Source organism: Labrus mixtus, chromosome 8 (genome assembly GCF_963584025.1).
Source record: "Labrus mixtus chromosome 8, fLabMix1.1, whole genome shotgun sequence".
NCBI lineage: Eukaryota > Metazoa > Chordata > Actinopteri > Labriformes > Labridae > Labrus > Labrus mixtus.
The window spans coordinates 4,784,644-4,804,725 of record NC_083619.1 but is presented as its reverse complement, the minus strand read 5'-3'; the positions used below and the strand labels follow the sequence as shown (position 1 = coordinate 4,804,725).

Here is a 20,082-nt window from a genome sequence, read left to right as displayed (position 1 = left end):
TTTTTAATCATGATTAATCGCATGCTGTTTGGTCCCTTTAGGCTCACCGTAGATAGTCGTCCTCAGATAGATAGATAGATAGATAGAAACTTTATTGATCCCTAGAGAAATTCAAATGTGATGTAAAAGAAGGACACTGCTGCATCTCTTAATGTCTCATTTCATTTTAACAAACTCTCAGACAGCTCAGCTGACGAGTCCAAAGTAATATCCACCTCATGACATCACACATTGACCTTATGACATCACACATTGACCTTTGTTTCCGTTCCTTTGAGCTGTTTGATCCCTAACCACTTCCTGTTTCTGTGCTTAAGTTAATGTTGTAACCTTGAATCTACCAGAGGGTCCTTTTACATTATTTCAAAATAAAAGCAGGGTTGAATTTCAACAGTAAGTAAAGTACTCTCAGCTTAAGAAAGCACAAACACTCAAGATAAAAGCTGAACCATTTTAAATGTTTTAATGCAGACTAATGGAATTTCAAACATGAGATAAAAAAAGTGATTAATCACCATAAACTACTGAATTTTAGCAATTAATCACGATTAAAATTTGTAATGGTTTGACAGCCCTAATTAAAATATATCTTTATCTGCCGTCATCCCAGTACCGGGCTCTTGGATTTGCAGCCCACAGGCAACCTTTGAATGACCCCAACCTGGGCAGCTTACATTAATCCAATTCATGAAAAAAAAAAAAAAAAAAAAAAAAAATTCATCAGCACACAGTGTACAGATCTTTCTTGCCAGAGAGCTATCTCACTTCATTCCTATCTTTTTTTAGAGTTGCACATTTGCTGTACCGATTGGTACGGACGTAGTGTTGTTCAAAACATTCAGATCCCCTTAGTCGCCTTGCTTTTAAAAATGATTAGAACAAAAAATAGACAGACAGTTCAAACCTGCCAGGAAGTCAAATGATTTATTTGTTTTACTGACAAATGTAAAACCAACGTGCCTCTTTAGCAAAGAGTGCGTTGCAGTTGTTAAGGAATCTAATGCTCGGATGCATCACTTAGAAAAACATCCGTCTTATCTGGACTAACTTTTCCTGAGGGATCACAGGAGAGGAAGGAAGTACAGTGCAGTTTATGAATGGAGACATTACCCTGGTGCGGACCGGCACATCAGAGAGCCACAGCAGCTTCTCTCTGTGCATCACTCACAGAACTCGATGTTTGCTGGTCGTTGTGGATGAAGTAAAGGAAGATGCAAACATTAAAGTTAGTGTGTCATCTGCTGTTAATTCATACCTCTGTCTGTCACATGACTATTATTCACAGGGTTAAAACACTGACTTCAGATGTTTCTGAAACGCTGTTAGATGAACTGAAAAAGGCAGACGTCACGTCATAGCAGTCGATGAATTCACAGATAAACCTGATATGACATTTGGAGCTCTACATTCTGTCTGTTCAATTTAAAATGATCGGGTCAGATGTGAACACAATGTTTCATTTAAAATGTGAAACGTTGATTTATGAGGTCGACAGATTGGAGAGAGAGAATAGTAGAGAGAGGGAGTGTGTGTTATCAATTAATGCTGACCCCCCTTATTTATGGTGCTATGCACTGAAAGCACTGATTGCTGGTTTAATAATGTCCAAGGACCGTAAGTAGAGTTTTAGTCGAAAGATGAGGTGACAGTCATAGGCCTTGCAAGTTTGTGCTTTTCATTCTTTTGTATGTCTGCTTATGTTACATAAGATGATGATGGCTGTTGTTTTTATTTTTTTTATATTGTCTGTTTTTTTGTGTTGTTTTTTTTATTCTGTTCCTGATTTAATTTAATTTGTAATTTATTCTATGTATTCCTGTTGTAACTGCTGTGAATGTCAGAGCACTATAGGGTGTTAAATGATCTTTGTAATGGTGAAAAAATATATAAAAATATATGTAAAAAATTAAAAAAAATGTCCATGCTTTAATGTGCCTCTGATGGATCTGTGACCAAAAGTGTTTTATTTCAAATGTGAAACAAAAATGGTTTCCTGTGTGTGTGAACGGTAGACACAGAGAGAAATGTTTTATTTCTGATTATTACCACTTTCTAAGTTTCTGTGCAGTGATGGCATCAAGTTATTTCTGTTCATACCCTTTGATGTGCCTTTGTCACATACTGTATGTGACTTAAAAGTAACTTAAGTTTAATTTGTATTTATTTCAAATATGAAACAAAAATAAAGGTTTGTATTTTACTACATGTATTTGCCATTTAAAATTAGCCTTTAGCAAAAGTAGAAAAAAATGACTGTGATTGCTGCTGAGAATGTCCTGGTGTTCAAATCTGGCCCCTTTTTGAATTTCTATGTGAAAAGCCCTGCACTGAGCCGTCCCTGTGTTCAGAGGTGTTTTTATCAGACCTACATCGAGGACAGTTACATCAGCACACACATGCCTGGTTTATGAAACTGTAATCTTATTTGTCTTCAGGTGTTGAAGTGTAAAGGAGATTGGTGTCGGTGTTGTGACGATGACGCCACAGAAAGAAAAAAAACAGGAACAAGCGTCAGTCTCCTAACCTAAGTTAAAAAGATTCCAGACAATCCTACTTTGGATAATGTTAGCTGCCTCTAATATCTAATAAAAACAGTTTAGTAGAGAATTAGAGAGACATAACTGACCCACATCTCAAGCGGCTGAAACAAAAAAACATCAGAACAGGACTTTGACTGAGTCTCAGAAACACCCAATCACTGCTCGGGAATTCATCTTCCATCCTATGAATAAATAATGCACCAAACAGAAAGCTGCCATACATACAATGATTCTGCGCACAGTCCATAAAGATAGTTGACCCACGCCTCCTCATGCTTCACTGACATGATCCAGAGTTGTGACCAGTGCGGTTCATTTGAGTATTTAATAAAAAACACAGCGTGAAGAGGAGACGACAATCTGTTCTGTGATTGAAGACTACAGTCTGCTGTGGAGAATACACACATTGATAATCTACAGATCTGTAGAGGAAAATAAAGCTCAATAATCACAGTTTTAAGTCATCACTTCAGTCTGTCGTCAGGCGCTCTCTCTGTCTCTCATGCAGTGTGTGTGAGTGTGTGTGCAGCTTTCTTTTCATCTCTGCAAATCAATGAAAAATATATTTAAAATATGATTTTAGTCAAAAGTTGTTAAAAACAACAACCACTGGAGCGCTGGTGGCATAGTGGTTAGTGATCGCCCCATGCATGGCAGCTGTGGTCCTCAAAGCGGGCGGCCCAGGTTCTAGTCCGGCTCCTTTTCCCGCATGTCATTCCCCACTCTCTCTCTCTCTCTCTCCCTGATTTCTGACTCTATCCACTGTCCTATCCCGCCAATGGAGGCACAAAAAGCCCAAAAATAATTCTTAAAAAAATACAAAAAAACAACCACTCTTGTTTTATTCAAAATTCTAGTATTATAGTTTTCAATTAAATGTGTCTTATTTATAAAACAAGGTATTCAAAAAATATTTTTCTAATCAATTGTCTGGAAAATTACCAGGTTTCCCGATTTGTGCGGGACTGCCCAACATTTTCTTTACCTGTCATGCATTTTGACACAATGACCATGGCCTGTTTCAGACGTCAATACACACACACACACACACACACACACACACACACACACACACCCACACACACACACACACACACACACACACACACACACACACACACACACACACACACACTGGATCAAAGGCTCGCCAAGCTGTCATCATCTTTGTTGCCTAGGTTACGCCTCACAGCCACAAAACAAAGATAAAAGCTTCTGGGATGTACATACAACATAGGGTGATTACCAGAAAGTTTTCAAGACATCTGCCAGGGTTTGTTTTTTTAAGTCGTGCATGGAGAAGAATAGTTTTAATAAATATAAACTTTTTAGGGTTAGATGGTCATTAAATCCAAATCAATACTACCTCTCAGCCTTACAGTGACATGTCCCACATTGTCCTTCACAAACATACTCTTTGCCCTACATTTGGCTTGTCCTACTGGAAAAGGGAGGGGGAGTCTTAGAATCATCTTTTATTCAAGTCAATACAATAAATCCACCTGACCGCCATGACATAGCAACACCAATCAGTGAAGCTGACCCCTACAGAGTCCAGGACTATAATGAGCTGCACTTAGAAAACAGGAGGCCATGAAATGCTTCCTCACCTTTAACATGAACAACATCAATGTGTATGTTGTTTCTGATTAACAACCTCCCAGGGCGCTGCTCAGCGGGCGGCGACACGGCATCTGGTGCTGCAATCATCATTTTCAGATTTGCTGATTGTGATTGCAGCATCTTTGTGTGGCACGGTTGTTCCAGACAAATTTCCCTCATGGGACTCTAAAGTTTATCCTTAAATATATGAATCTGTCAATAAATAAGCAGAGAAGGAAAATAAAGATTTATTGGACAGCAGAAGGGAAGGGAAAAGATGTGCACAATTTTTGAATCATGTGGCAACTATCTGCAGCGGCGATACTCGAGTCTGTCAGGGCCCTAAGTAAAAAAAAAAATCACTGGGGGCCCCTCCAATCAGCGTTCATCACCATTATGTCCTCCAGTGTCACGACGCTTTCCTCCTCTTCCTCTTACTTTTCTCACTCCCACACTCTTCATTTTCCTGTGAAACTTTGGATTTCACAGCAAACATGCATGAGATGCTTAGCAGGGCATGGAGAGTGAGTAGTGTCAGATGGGGCCCCCTTAGGGAGGTGTCCTGCTGTCATTGCAAAATTTGCACATTGTGAGCCACTACTGTTGTTTAAAGTTTGTCAGCCCTTGGGGGCCTACTGGCCTGAGGAACCCAAGCAGTTGCCTGCCTTGCCTGTTGACGAGCAGCGCCTCTGACTATCTCTTATCATTTATCTCTGAGAAGTCAAGAATATATCTATTTTCTCTTCTGAATCTTCAATCTGTCTCTTTTATTTTACAAGAATTACAACTAACTTGCAGCTCAGTACCTCACACACAGACACTCACTCATTGTCTGAACAGGAAAGCAGCCACAACAGTTACCGATGCTTTGCAGTGATTAAAATGTTTCAAATCTAAAGATCTGAACGGATATAATCAGAATTTATGAGTCATTTTCTGTGGTCTGCGTTCCTCGAGCGGCTTCAGGTCTTATGTTTGTTTTAAGATGACTAACTTTTCTAAACCGTGAACAGTCATCCACCTCAGGGATGACGCTGGAAATGCCAGAGCCGATTCTCTGTTGACACAAGCAGCCATATGCTCTGCATCTTTACGCCTAAGTCTCGGATAAACTTCAATACACACATGAAAAAAAGAGATTGCAGTGAGACATGGCTTTACATCATGAATATATTTGAATACATTTTGTAGGAATGTGTGTGTTAAACATGAAACGTTACCGCCTCGCTTCCAGCTGGTGTCGAAGAAAACACCTGACACTCTCATCCTCTGCTTATTTTACAGCGCAGCATGGGGCGGGATAAAATTGTGAGAGTGTGTGTGTGTGTGTGTGTGTGTGTGTGTGTGTGTGTGTGAAATATGTCAAATTTAGCAACTGTCACAGTCACGTAGATACACACATTTATTTACAGCTATGGTGAGTTTGTCACTTTTTGGCTCCTAGACTTTGTCTCTGAATTGGAAACTGGAAAACTATCAACTTACAGCAGCTGCCATGGGCGTAAGACGCATAGTAAAGGTGGGCGGGGCAATCGGGGGGGTGCTTGAATGCATCATTTCTGTTGATATTTCCAGTGAGTTAAGGAAACTGTAGTTAAAAGAACATTTCTCATAAACTAGAGTCATCTTGCATTTGTCTTTACTACAAGAGAAATCCCCTGGATCTGAGGCTTTGTTTCAAAGCTGTATCATCCTGTCTGCCAGTCTCCTGTAGGTGGCTTTTAAGCTGCTACCAAGAAGATCTGAACATAAAGATTTATTCATGACAAATTCAAAAAGTTTGGCAGGGACCCCAAGACAGAGATAAAGCACCACATTGAAGGGTGTTCAGATACAACACAGGCTAAAGGATTTAGATCTGCCTGCTTGGACATGGCATGGTAGCAGTGAAAACATGATATGGAATTTAAACGATGGGATCATTGTCCCAATGAGGAAGCAGAGAGGATAACGAGGTGAAATTGTATCACAAGCTTACGGTCAGTGAGAAAGTGGGTTTGACTGAAAGCACTCTGCAAAAGTGAAATGTGGAAAGACCTCCACGATGCAAACCAGCAGAGGTTGTGAACTGATGAAAAGAAAGGAATCATAAGTGAGAAAGCCCGAGCCACGCACAGGATCAGAGTGGATTTAGAAGAAGAAACTAAACAGACATGTTTTGGGGAGCTCTGAGACTTATTCAAACTGGTTGAAAAGGAAGAGAATATGAGACCTCCTGCTACAGGTTTAGGTGTCAGGAAAGACACTTTTCAGGATGCTTAACAAAAATATTTTTTATTTACACTTTCCACAGCAAACATTCAAAAGAGTGAGCTGACTCTTAAAACACCACCTGCACATTTAAAGGACACTTTGTCCACAGGGGGCACCAAAATCAAACTGAAAGTTCCTCACATGTGCTTTGAATCAAAGGAATACAGCACTGTCCTCTGAACACACACAGAGGGAGGAGGGTCCTAAGAATAAAGAGCATATTCAAGGTGGGGATGATGTACAGTTTCTACCCCACACAAACAAACTTTGTCATCACTCTCTGTTAACTCTGTGGATCACAAAACTAGCCTAATGTCCCACTCTGCACACACACTTATACAGATTACACACAAAGCTGCATACACACACACACACACACATCACCATGATGTGGTATTTGTCGTATTTCCATGTGTGTCATCCGTTCTGTAACTTCAGCAATTTGTCATGCGTAACCTTCTCAATCTTCAGTGATAAAAGCCCTGCTGGAGCGTGAAGCCTTTGCCGTATGAGCGGTGATTAAAATACTAAAAGAGCCAATCTGCCGCTCCTGAACTTTATGAACATGGAAGTAAAAAGGTTTCACTCTCAGTTTAAGTAAAAAGGCCTCGTGGGAATGAAGCTTTGGCAGTTTAACACAAGCTTTTCAATCTAAAAACCTGCTGTGAAGAAATCGGTAAAAAACAAAGTTAAAAAAGAAGGATGTTGACCGGCAGCAGGACAAGGATGAACCCTCTCATTGTACCGCAGAGAAGAGAAGTTCAATGCAGAGAGATGATGCAGGGGTTGCAGGATGCTGTGCCTGGTTGAAGTTAGAAAAAAACAATGATTGACATCAGCCGCCTCAGGTAATTTTGATGACCTGCATAGTAAAAGGCTCTATTAAGTACACAAGTGTGAGTTAGACTTTCCCTGATGCAGATGTATTCCTCTCATGGGACAGAGTGACGCACAGGAGTATCTTATTCATTCTGTGCACCTCCAGTTAACATCTGGTTAACTGCAGCAGCCTGTTATCACACACGTCCTGCGTCCTGGGAGTGTCTGACAGGTGCATGCTGTCACCGCACTGTGCAGAGGAAGCATTCGTCTAAAATACTAAATCAAAATGTGTCACTAAAAAAAGCAGCTGAGCGCCATTGCAAAGCAGCTCTGAGGCTATGAAGGTCTTTGCAAAGCAAAAACCTGAAAAACAAGGTAGAGAAAATCTGACACTTTGTGCTGCTGTTGAAGAAGAAGACGTGAACATGGATATCATAACATTTAGACCATGCACCTTCTATTTCTGAAGCCCCGCCTACTTCCACCTCTGGTTGCCTATACAGGAAATCAAATCCTGGATCTCCTGAAGCTTCCTCAAATTAAACACTGAGGTTGTCTTCATCGGCACCAAATCCACACTGACAAAAAATGTGACAGTTTTTCACTAACTATTAATCACTGCTCCGTGTCTCTCCCCCCCTAGGTTTTAGCATCTGGGTGTCATCCTCGACAGCTCACTATCATTACAAGCTCACATCAATTATGTCACCCAGTCTGTGTATTTCCATCAAGGCAACATTAATCGCCTTCGCTCCGTCCCTCACGCCACAGTACCGTTCTGATTTACACCCATCAGACAAGGTCTGGGAAAGTGGCTACAATGTTATATGGAAGTTGGAGTTTCTTTCTGCTAACTCAGCAACACTAAATAATGTGCACATTAATATGAGGATTGAATCAAAAAAAGTAAAGCTTAAATTACTTTTCAAAGTAACATACTTACTTTAATAATGCAGTAAGTCTTTTTTTGACAGGAGTCATTTTAAGTAGTTTCTAATTTTTTAGTAATTTGACCATCACTGCAGAAGACCAGGGACAATATAGCAGCTGACACGCCCACAAGCTTTCTTTTAACAGGCAATGTTCACAATGCTTACTGTCCAAATTCAGTTTGTTTTATCATGCATCATCCCTTAAGAAAGAGTCCTGCTGAGGTTCAATAATGGTAAATGTGCTCAAGCTTATATATCACTTTTCTAGTCTTCTGATTACTCAAAGTGTTTTTACACCGCAGGTCACACCTACACATTCACACACTGATGTGATATGAGCGGCAGAGGCTGTTATGTAAAGTGTTCATTAGGGGTGTAACGGTACACAAAAACTTTGGTTCGGTACGGTTCCAAGTTTTGAAGCTTTGGTTCAGTACATTTTCGGTACAGTAAAGGGACCTGATGCAACACTTTTTTTTTCTTTATTAGGAACATTTAGAATTTCCCTTTTACACATTGGGCTAAGTGCAGCATCGACAGTACAGACTTGTACTTTTTAATAACATTTTAAATTAAACATTGTAAAAAAAACATAAAATGAACTTATGCTGCATCCTTCAACCAAAAGAGTCTCCAATAAATAAAAGATATGAACGAAATAAAGCATTTTAGAATGAAATGAATAAATTAATATAGTCTATATGTAAAAGTATTTATTTTAAATTACAGTGGCAACCGTTTTTTGAATGCCCTTTGAGCACATAATAAACCTAATCACATCTGGGACAGTTTCATCTCAGAACTATTAATATTTCCCTCTGTCGATATAAGAACTTCTATGGCATTTGTTATGGCTTTGGTCCGTTCAAAATTACTAGTAAAAGGTTTTCTGTTGGGGAGGGAGGGTGTTCATTCTATCATGCTGCAGGTTATGCTCCCACACAGACGTGTCTCCCCCTCTGTAACTGTAACTTTTCACTGTGAGGTTTTTAGGATACTGTACGACAATGCTTTCTTGCCAAACCGGTTGCTGCAAATTATATGAAACTGTCCAAACCGACAGGGCTCGATGAACTAGTAATCTGCACAGTTTGCACAGTTTATGTTTGAACTTTTTTACAAGTTACTAACTAAAAGTTGTGTCCCATATCCGCGGCCGCAGCCTTCCTCCACCCTGAGGTGCGCTTCCGCTTTGCGGTCCGTGTGGGAACACAGATTAAAGCACTTCTGTTCCGCGCGTACTCGGATCGGTCTGCGCGCGGACCGGACCGAAGGCGCTGTACCGAAACGGTCCGGTCCGAGTACGTGTACCTTTACACCCCTAGTGTTCATCAAAACCTACTAATCCCAGTCATTCACATTGATACTCTGCCGAAAAAAGAAGCGGGAGAAACCTGGGGTTAAGTATCTTGCACAAGGACACATCAGACATGTTGCTGCAGCAGAAGGGGATCAAACCCATGCCCTTCTCGTTAAGAGAACACAGACTCCACCCTCTGACCCTCAGCCTTCCCCAACTAATGAGACTGTCATTAGTTGTTGTTCAAAGAATCATATAAATCAGAGATCAACCTGATGGAGTATATGTCTGTCTGTGAATAACACTTCAAGTGTGCATGTGTGTGTGTGTGTGGTGGAGCGAGTGGAGAGAGAGAGAACGGAAGTGAGTGTGTGTGTGTGTCCACTCGGCGTGTGTGAGAGTACGCTGATGATGCTGGGACCGGAGCAGAGAAACGAGTGAACAGTAGCTGTAAGAGCAAAGTTTGTGTGCAGTTTGAGCTCTGTGTGTGTGTGATCATAAACGCCCCGACTCCTCAAGAAACGAGCCGGACTCTGCATGTCTGCTTACCTGCTGCTGCTCGGAGGGCTACAACTTCGGCCCTGGAGTAGACCAATTAGTCTCCCCTGTGTGCTCTGACCCCGGTCAGAAAGCAGATGCATAAAAGGTTAACAAGAGGATAAAACATTTCAATAGATTGAATTGAAATGCATCCCTTTGTGGTCAACATGTTGAACTCTGGATGAACAGATGAAGAAAGAGATAGAGAGAGAGATACTTCCTTACAGCCATGCCTCCAGCATGAAGAATAACAATACTCATTAGGTTTAATACCTTTAAAAATATTTACTAAGGAGAGCAGCCATCAGACTCCATTATGGCTTGTATGTTAAAGTGATTAAAAGTGAAGCACAGAATATGCAAATGAAAAGAGTGCTCATTAGGTTCTCAGCAAACATTTACTTCATGTTCAGGTTTAATGAACACACAGGCAGAAGTCTGTCCACGTTTTGTTTTGAACTCGTTCTGCACACCTCCCCTTGTGCCCGTTATGTTCCCCATTCAAAAAGGAGCTAATTAGACTTTCTTCTCTTCCCCACCGCAGCTTTCCTCAACCTTACCTACTACACCTGTTGGTTCAGGGTTTATTATCTAAAGGTGAAGGATTTCCTACAATAAAAAGCCTCCTGGAATCCCATGAACCATTGCAAACCAGCAGGCTTGCAAAAAAATAAGCAAATAGATCATCAGCCTGTGTAATCCTCCTCTCGCATTTTGTGCAAACTAGCAAATAAATGCAGGATAGACTTAGATAACCGGTGAGTCTTTAGGAAGTGCTGTGCTGTGCTTCCAAAGCTATCACAAGCAATATCTTTGATCAATATCTTTACATCCCTTTCACATATTCAAACCGACATCACTTGACCGGTGCTTTCATGGAGCAGGAGGCTCGATACCGGCACGTCATCCAATGCAGACTTTAAAAGAAACCCAGCATGAGCAGGTTTTAACTCTGACATTTAAAGGCTTAAACTTTCAACTTAATTACCCCACTGTGGTTAGAAAACCAAAATAAAATGACAGATTGGAGCTTCAGCACAGGGACCAGCGACATGTGCTGGATGGCAGGAAGCGGGGGGTTGGAGACAGAGCCCTGACTGGGCAATATTTTCAGCTTTGACACACACAAAAAAAGTATGCTGATTATGAAAAAGGCTGGGAAAAAAATCTAATTATATTATGCAAAATGGATTGAAAAGCTTGTGAAATGAGGTTGTAATGCATTTTAAGTGCAGCAGTTGATGAGTCAGCCTAAATAATATTGGTTTATGAAGTTGTTCACAATGTAATGTTATTCTAATCACATTTGGTCAGTTTGGATTTTCTCAGTTTTAACAAGCTTCTTTTCTACAGGGCACGCTTCCAGTTAGGCCAGACTGATGAGTTTAAAGGAAGTAAGGCTGTATCTAAAAAATATCAAACCAAAAAGACAGACAGACAAACAAACAAGAAAAGACACTAAAGCCCTGTCCAGCCCAGGTTTAAAGGTCACATATTATACAAAATACATGTGTCTCTAGTCTGTCTACAAACCCCTCCAATTATGAGAAAAGTCCATCCTCTCTATCTTTTACCTGCTCCACTTTTCAGAAAATGTGTGCTCAAACAGGCTGTTTAGAGATTTTTAAAGAATCTTTGTACTTTTCCTGTGATTCTTCTTCTTTATCGTCACTACAAGCTCTGTTTTTAAAGTGGAAGTTTTTGGATTTTTTTGAAAAGATGAATATGTCCTTGTAGGATGAACAGAACTTCAGTTTAATATTGTTGCTCTGTTAGACATTTTTATATCAGATTGAACAAAGTCTAATTGAACCCATTATTCATTGTAAAGTCGTCTTTTTTTTTTATTGCATGAACTGAATTGCTTTGTGCAACAGATTAACTTGCTCCGGTCTGTCTTTGTAAAACAGTCCCCTTGTAATCTTTTCTTGTTCGTCACTAAACAGCTCCTCAATCCATCACCTTGTTTTTTTTTTTTCCAAGATTTTTTTTTTGGGCTTTATGTGCCCTTCATTGGAGAGACATGGACAGCGGACAGAGTTAGAAATCGGAGTGAGAGAGCGGGGAGGACATGCGGGGAAAAAGCCACAGGTCCGGATTCGAACCCAGGCCACCTACTGCGAGGACCACAGCCTCCGTACATGGAGCATGCGAACCAACCACTCGGCCACCGGAGCCGCCATCACCTCGTTTAAACACATTTTGACACTCATATTTTCTCTCAGGCCCTGTTTACATGACGACAAATGCAGCTGAAAACAGTAAACGTCTGAAAAGAGTAAAGCGCTGTGAGTAGTCAGAAGACGCTTTACAAACTCAAGTCCACCATTTAACAACAATGGCGGACTCTAGAGTTCTGATTGTGCTGCTCACTCTGTTGAATTTGACAACACTTCTCCAGTAACATGTAGATTTACCGCACCATCACTTTGATCAGCGGAGAGTCAAATCACTAAAATGTGCCAAATACTGAATCCACCCAGGACCGCCAAAAGGAGCATTGTTTTATTACAAAGTCACACCACCAACTGCTGGCCTAGCTTTAATACTGCAGCAGTTTCCCAAGTGTTTGCGGATCCGTGTGCACGGCGGTTGTTATCAACAAGATTGTCATCTGAACACGAGACTTTTTGGAAAATGCTAACCAAAATGATTACATTTTCAGAGGACCACCTTCATGTAAACGTGACCTCAGTGAACATGATTCAAACCAGACAGTCAACTGAGAAGTAGCGTCAACATGGTCTACCTGTGCTTAACATCAGGAATAAGGCAGTGTAGCGGCTCTTGTGTATGGGCTTCAGTGTTGAAACCAGAGGATATGTCCTCTATTTTTGATATGCAGTATGAGTCTGGCTTACAGTTAAACAAGTACTAATAGGAAACAATGTTCTATCGACCCCTTTAAGTGGATTGAATTGTGCGAGCATGTTTTTGGAGCTCCTGGGTTTAAAACTTTTGATTTGTACCAGTGAGTCTTATTCCTTCATTTAAAAGTTACAAATGCACGCTTTGCTAATCCTTATGTACTGGAAGGGGAACAGTAAGTGTGTGTGTGTGTTTATTAGTTCTGTGGTTTGCTTTTGATATGTGATTATCATTACAATGAGAACTACAAGAGGCAGAGATATTAACAAGGCCTGCTTGTGCGCTGATACACACAAATCCAGATCGGAAAGGCAGCGTTAGCAACATCAAAACACACACACACACACACGCACGGCTTTGTAATATGCCTTGATTGCAAATTAAAATGGACTCAAGTCAGGCGGCAGATTACAAAGCTGGCAAAGCTGCTGCTTTTAGACATTTGTGAAGACACTGGGGATGTGATGGATTTATGGAAGACGTCTCAGCTGACTTTACAGTTATTCCTCCGACTGTCCTTGATACCTCTCCTCTCTCTCTCTCTCTCTCTCTCTCTCTCTCTCGTTCTGTCTCTCTTCGGGAAAGATATTCCTGTAACGCGCCCTCATTAAATCATAGACCAGCTAGACTTTGTCAGATGAGAAAATGCCTTCAAAGCTCAAACACACACACACACACACACACACACACACACACACACACACACACACACACACACTTTCATAAATGAATAAGCACACCAGCGAGCTCAGTACACACACACATGGCGTTGGCCTAATCCCCAGTTAATGAAAGCAAGAAAGAGTGCGGCCAACAAACTCTCAGTTCTCTCCAGCAAAATGAAAATATTATATTTAGAGAAAAAGCCAATTAAACAATGAGATTGGTTTTCTTCTCATTTAAATCCATGCAATGTAAATACTTTCTTTAAATTATGAGGAAAAAAAGTAATAATAAAATAGTTCAAGGAGGGCTGTGCAACGTTTGACACACATATATCAGAAATCAAGTATATCCTGTGTAAATGTCTCTGAGTCATGACGGTCTACAATGAGTGAGAAGCTCGAGTCCTGCTGGCTGTGTTGTTGTTGTTGGCAAAGTTGTGTTTACATCAGGTTTTAGATGGACAGGACGGCTCCTCCCCATGTGTACAAAAGCTGTTTCAGTCAGAAAAGAGAAGAACTAAGTCTTTTTAGATCAAAGCGAGCTGACTGAAGTAGGAAATACAACAAGTAGTCCAAAACTGGGGCGCAGAAGACCTAGCAGTTAGGTTGCGTCCCATCTATGGAGACTGCAGTCCTCCAAGCGGGCAGCCCAGCTTTGAGTCCAACTTGTGTGCAGTGGTGATTTTAGAGTCTGTTAGGGCCTTTGGCAGAAATTCACTGGGGGGGCCCCTCCAACCAGAGTTCATCACCATTATTTCTGCCAGTGTCTAAACGCTGACTCTTCATTTTCCTTCAGTCACATACTTTGGTTTTCACATGACTGATGCAACAACAGTGATGGGGCCCCCTGAGGGAGGTGTCCTACTGTCATTGCAAAAAATTGCACATTTTGAGCCACTGATGTGCAGTCAAGGTTTGAAAGTCCTCGGGGGGGCCTCCTAATGCTACTTCTTTTCAAAATTTAACCCCAAATTGCCCCCGCTGCTTCATTGTGTATGAATGTGTATGAATGAATTAGTTAAATCTGATGGACACTTTACACAGCAGCCTCTACCATCAGTGTGGGAACACTGTCCTATCATATCAAGACTAAAGTCCAAAACGATTGCCAGTTCTCCCTGCCTGTTTTCTGTTGTGTATTTGTATTCTGAAGTCCTGTTTGACCACAAGAGACTTTGCATGATGGTCCTTTTGTTTTTGAGTCGGGACTCTGGGTGTTAGTAAATGTATTAAAGCTGTAGTGTGCTGTTTGGGTCAGATTGTTGCTCTCCACTCTCTGTAGGAACAGAACTGTTAAATCTATCTTTTTATCCATCATGTCTGGGGTCTCTCTCACATTTTCAACATCTGTAGAGACAAAGGGACAATCGAGCAGGTGCAGAAAGAAAGGTCTATAAATGGGCAGAGAAGTCATAAATACTGCAGACTGGAGCTCAGAGCGGCAGAGGGGCCATGTTGCAAAGGAAAAATGACCTGTTGGCTCATTAGTGTCACACACCCGATTGTCCTGGAGGACGCTGGTGGCTGAGAAAATTGTGTTGAAGGATGGGTTGGGGTCTGGAGCCGGAGGGGTTGGATGTTTGGAGGGAAGAGCAAAAACGGAAGTCCACACTGCAGGTCTTCATTATTTGATTTTCAGGAGTGATATGAAACTGTGGATTTTCCCCTTCATATATATGCCATGTGATTATTTTGACTTTATTGAGTGTGTTTATGTGCATGGACTATGAAGAGAATCAAATATTACCTGCAGCTTTATTGACATTTCATTACTTCAGTCAGCCAGAAGCTTTATTGAAGAATTTCCCATCGGGGACGTTAAAGTCAGACTTCTTTCAAACGCTTTCCTTCCTTCATTTAGTTTGTGTCAGCACGGCATGAAAGAGCTGTGACACCAGCCGCCACATCAATGAAGAACTCTGGGCCAAGGTGAAAGCCTTACCTTTGGAGTTAGAGAGAAGTTAGTGTTTGAAAAGTTGATGACCTGGGTTCAAAGTGTTTAACTGCCTGGGTTTTTTTTTTTTGGATGACGATGAAAAGTGAATTTTGTCCTGACTGCTTTCCTTATGTCGTCCTTACCACCCAGGGGTGACAGGCTCTTAAAATAACTTTATGAAATAATCAAACTTCTCTGCGATGGTACTTTTTCTCTGTTCTAAGTCATAAAGAGGCATCAGTAATCATTCTGGTCTTTTTTTTATAACCAGTTAAAATCTCCTCATGGGAGCTTTTGGAAACATTTAAGCTAAACTCCAGCATACTGTCTCTAACTTGTAAAAGCCATTTTCAAACATGAAAATATCTACATCATTTCAGGAGGTCTGCTCTACATATTCTCCTGACCTTGCTGTTCACATATGCGCTTCACAGCTGGAGACTATCCCTGTCAGACGGGGGGGGGGGGGGAAATCTCCTGACCATTTCATTTACAAAGTTGTCCAAAGTTGAGAGCGACTGTGTCATGCATATTAATGCATTTAAAAAGTCCAGATAGCAAGGTTAACACCAGAACTATTTGGTTACGTCTGCCATCGCACTAATCTCATGTAAACAAAAGTGACAGCGTCGCACAAAGACGTCAAACGGAGGTGAAACCTGCACACAGTGTGACCTTACAAGCCCCAAATCTCCGTTTCTCTCATCTGCACATAAACACCTCAAACAGAGTTTCCGAAAATCTCCCTGGAAGGAGTTTCAGTGACCTGAAACGCCGTTTAGATTTGTACAAAAGGTAGGTCACCCCTTGGTTCCGCGCCTGGCTTATGAGGGACAACTTTGTTTTGGTTTGAAAGACTGGTACACCTGTATACATGTCGCCCTTGAGCACCAGCATGAAACCAAAAACAAAATGCTGTTTGGCCACACCTCCGCTATCCTGAAGCCTCACTTTTCTCACACACGTTCAACCCCTCTCCCCTCGCATTCGCATGAATGAGTTTTTAATTAGAAGGCACCATAATTAAGCACCATTTAGTGGCAGACAAAATTGTCTTTAACTCGAGCTGCAATCACCTGTGGCCTGCATTGTTGTGTTAGCAGGCTAATGTTAGCACACTTTGGTTAACTCATAGCTTCATATTGCAGATAAATTCACACGTAATGACCGTGATCTAAAAATGCTTATGTGACATCCAAATAATCAGTGACTTTGTTCTTCTTCTTTTCTCTAGACCTTGACTAAAACAGCTTTTATACAGAAGGCCGTCCTGTCCATGTAAACACAGCTCCAACAACGATACAGCTGGCGGGACTCGAGCTTCTCACTCATTGTAGACAGTTATGACTCAGAGAGACATTTACACAGGATATACTGCTGTATTTATGTGTTAAATGTTGCACTTTCTTCCTTTAAATCATGCATATTTTAAAGTTTTGCTTCCACAAGGAAGCCAGAGGACATTATCAATTTTGCACATTCTTCCTTTAATGGTGTTTTCGATTACTTTTTCACAGGCTGGGCATGCAGCTCCACAACCAGAGCAACTAAAAAAGTTTTTTTTCTTGTATCACATTTTCATATCACATTTAGAATTCAGTTGTTACAGTGCGATAATTTAAATATGCTTTCAAACGATTATAAATGCATCGAGCATGTCACAGGAAGTTCAAAACCCCAAGAAGTATTAACACCACACAAAGCTCCCCCTGTGTGTTTCTGCAGTCCAATCTGTCCTGGCCAACAGAAAGAGAGAAGAAGAAATTGGCACAGGCGTCTAATAGATGATGGAAAAATGCAGGAGTGAGAGGAATGTAAGAAATAGAGCTTTTAACAGAGAATCCCCTACAGGGAGGAAAGATTAGGAAAAAGGGAATGAAATAACAAAAACATCAGTCGTTTTAGAGGAAAATAAAGGAAACGGGTCAAAATGGTCCTCTTGTGGTGAGGGCTGAGAGAGAGAGAGAGGGAATAAAGAGAGAAAGTGCAGAAAGGAAAGGAGAGTGATGGTGATGTCAGGCCGGCTGCCTCTCCACGTGTTCCCGCCAAGGAGAATAAAATGTTTAAATTTCATCAGCGGGACGACCTTGACTGTCGGAGAGAGAGTGGAATTACATTTCTGTGGAGAGGAGCGGATGCTTGGAGAGGACGCACTGAGACAGATTGTGCAGAACATGATTAGAAAAAAAAATACTAAACGACACGAGCAGGGCTTACAATACGTAATGTATTACGACCGGGTCTGATGTCTGTATTTCAGTGAATGGCGTTTTTCCAGATCAGAGGTGGAGGTCAGACGTCAGACTTTGTCTTACTTGGTAACGTGCAGGAGTTTCACAACAACATGGTTTGATGGAAATGTAAGAAAAATAGCCACACTGTACTTAAGATAAGTCATCATAATGCAATGTGTGAGTTGTTGACCTGCAGATTTAAATAAAGCATATATGTTTTCTTAATTCAAGCTAAGTCTATTTCTTGAAACAAGATGATTTATCTTAAACAAATAACTCAGCAGCTTAAAAACCTTATGACATGTCAATGAAAACTTGTTTCATCTGAGATATGACTCAAATCAAGATGTTTTCAAGACTGTTTCACTTAACAAGATATTCAAGATGGTCCGTCTAGAAACAAGTTCAAATATCTTACTGAAATGTTACCCTTTAGGTAATTGTGTCTTATATTAAGTGTGATGAGATATTCTGACTAGAAACTAGAAGAATAAACTTGGTAAGATTTTGAGTTTTTGCAGTGCAAAGATAAAGATTTCTGAACAATTCATGACCCACCTGATGGAGCAGAGTCCCGATGAACAGCGGCTCACAGTGTAGCAGCAGCCCCCCCCAGCACTATGCACTATGTCCTCCCCACAATAAGTAAAATAGGCACAAATGAAGTGAGCGATTGTCCCTTCAGTGTCTTGATTAGATTTAAGATGTAAGATTTAGATTAATGAGATTTACTAACTAAATCAGGATGTGACATCTCATATTTTTACTCATTACAGGCGGTTCAGGTCTGATTTCTGCTTGTTATATCTTCAAATAAGAAGTCTATCTGGACTTGTCAGGTGAATTTATCTTATAATAAGTGTAAGGAGATATTTTAGATTCAAGATTTGACAAATGCACTTGCTTAGATTTGAGTGTTTTGGGCGCCAGGAGCCTAGTGGTTAGTGCAGGTGCTCCATATACAGTACAGAGGGCCATAGTCCTCCAAGCAGGCAAGCCTGGGTGCAGGTCTGACCTGTGGCTCCTTTCCCACATGTCATCCCCCCCCCCTCTCTCTCTCTTCCCAATTTATAAAAAAATAAACCTTAAGATTTGAGTCGTTGCATTTCTTTCTTTTTTTTTGCTGCAAATGTCAAAACAGTAGAAGTGCTAGACGATGCAAACAAAACATAGAGTAGGAGGACAGCAAAGATTTAAAAAAATACTGCAAAATACTGAGACATCAACACAATGTGAAATAATATTAAAAAAGGATACACAAATGAAAAGAAGAGAGAGAGAGAGAAGAGGGGGAGAGATAGTGCTTTTGGGGTCAAAGGTCCACTGCTGGTGAGGATGGAGGGACAGGCAGATGCTACTGTCCTTCTTCAGCAGCCTCCCAGACCCCCAGGAGGGGACTTTCCATCTGCAGGACAGCCAGTTGTTGCATTGCTGGCAGACTTCAGTATGATATTGGATTCACTATGTTATAAAGTTGCCCTACTGAGTCACAGCTTTTCATATTTTACAGATAGTTTTGAGGACTTTGTCAGAGTTTATAGAAATGTGTAAAATAGACTAAAAAACAAGCATTGTGTACTCCATCACACAGCAGCAGCACCATGAAACTACCAACGCTCCTCTTTCCCTTTAAGCCGTAAACACCCTGAGTTATAACACCGTAAGCTGACTCCGACTGACTCTTCATTCTCTATCATATCCTTTAGTCTCCCTCCTGTGTAGAAACAAACCTGTGTTTAACGGCTGTTTCGCTGAGCGCGGGGAATGACTCCGAGCAGAGTGTGGATTTAAGGCTGCCTGTCCTTCTGCTTTCTGGATCTCTCATGTGTGGAAGTACGTGCTGGTCTCAGTATGAACGCACACACACACACGTTTGTGATAAATATCCACGCTTGTTGACGGTGCTGTAAACGCCTGTGAGTACAGCGTGTGCCCCTTAGTGGATTTCACAACCTCATGGGGATCTGATGAAAAGTCTTTGCTGTAATCCAGATCAAGATGTTAATTTGATGTTTGGTCTGCACCGTGGAGCTTTTTACAACCTCCAGCTCATTGCAAAACAAACTCCTGACTGTCTGAAACTGAATATTATATGCCATAATTTATATTTTAGTGGGTTATCTGAATCACTTTGTACAATTGTAATTCTTTCCCCTTGAACATGTATGTAAATGAAGATTTTAATAGAAATGCACTATATGACAGAAAATGGATCACACAGGCCCGCCTGCAGAAATGGTTGGCTCCCTGAAAGGCCCAGGGACATGATTTAAATCAACATAGGCACATTCGATTAGTACTGTTAGCGCTAGCCTCCTGGCTAACATTAGCCCTCTCTGCCTGGCTCCAAGCAGACTTTGGAGCTGACTGAAATAAGTTTGTTAACAAGT

The 20,082-nt window shown here is 41.0% G+C and overlaps 1 protein-coding gene across 1 annotated transcript in view; it reads right to left on the bottom strand.

Annotated features, from left to right (window-relative positions):
* The window catches only part of astn1 (astrotactin 1), a 412,066-nt gene that overhangs the window by 149,300 nt on the left and 242,684 nt on the right, over window positions 1-20,082 (bottom strand). The window lies entirely within an intron of this gene.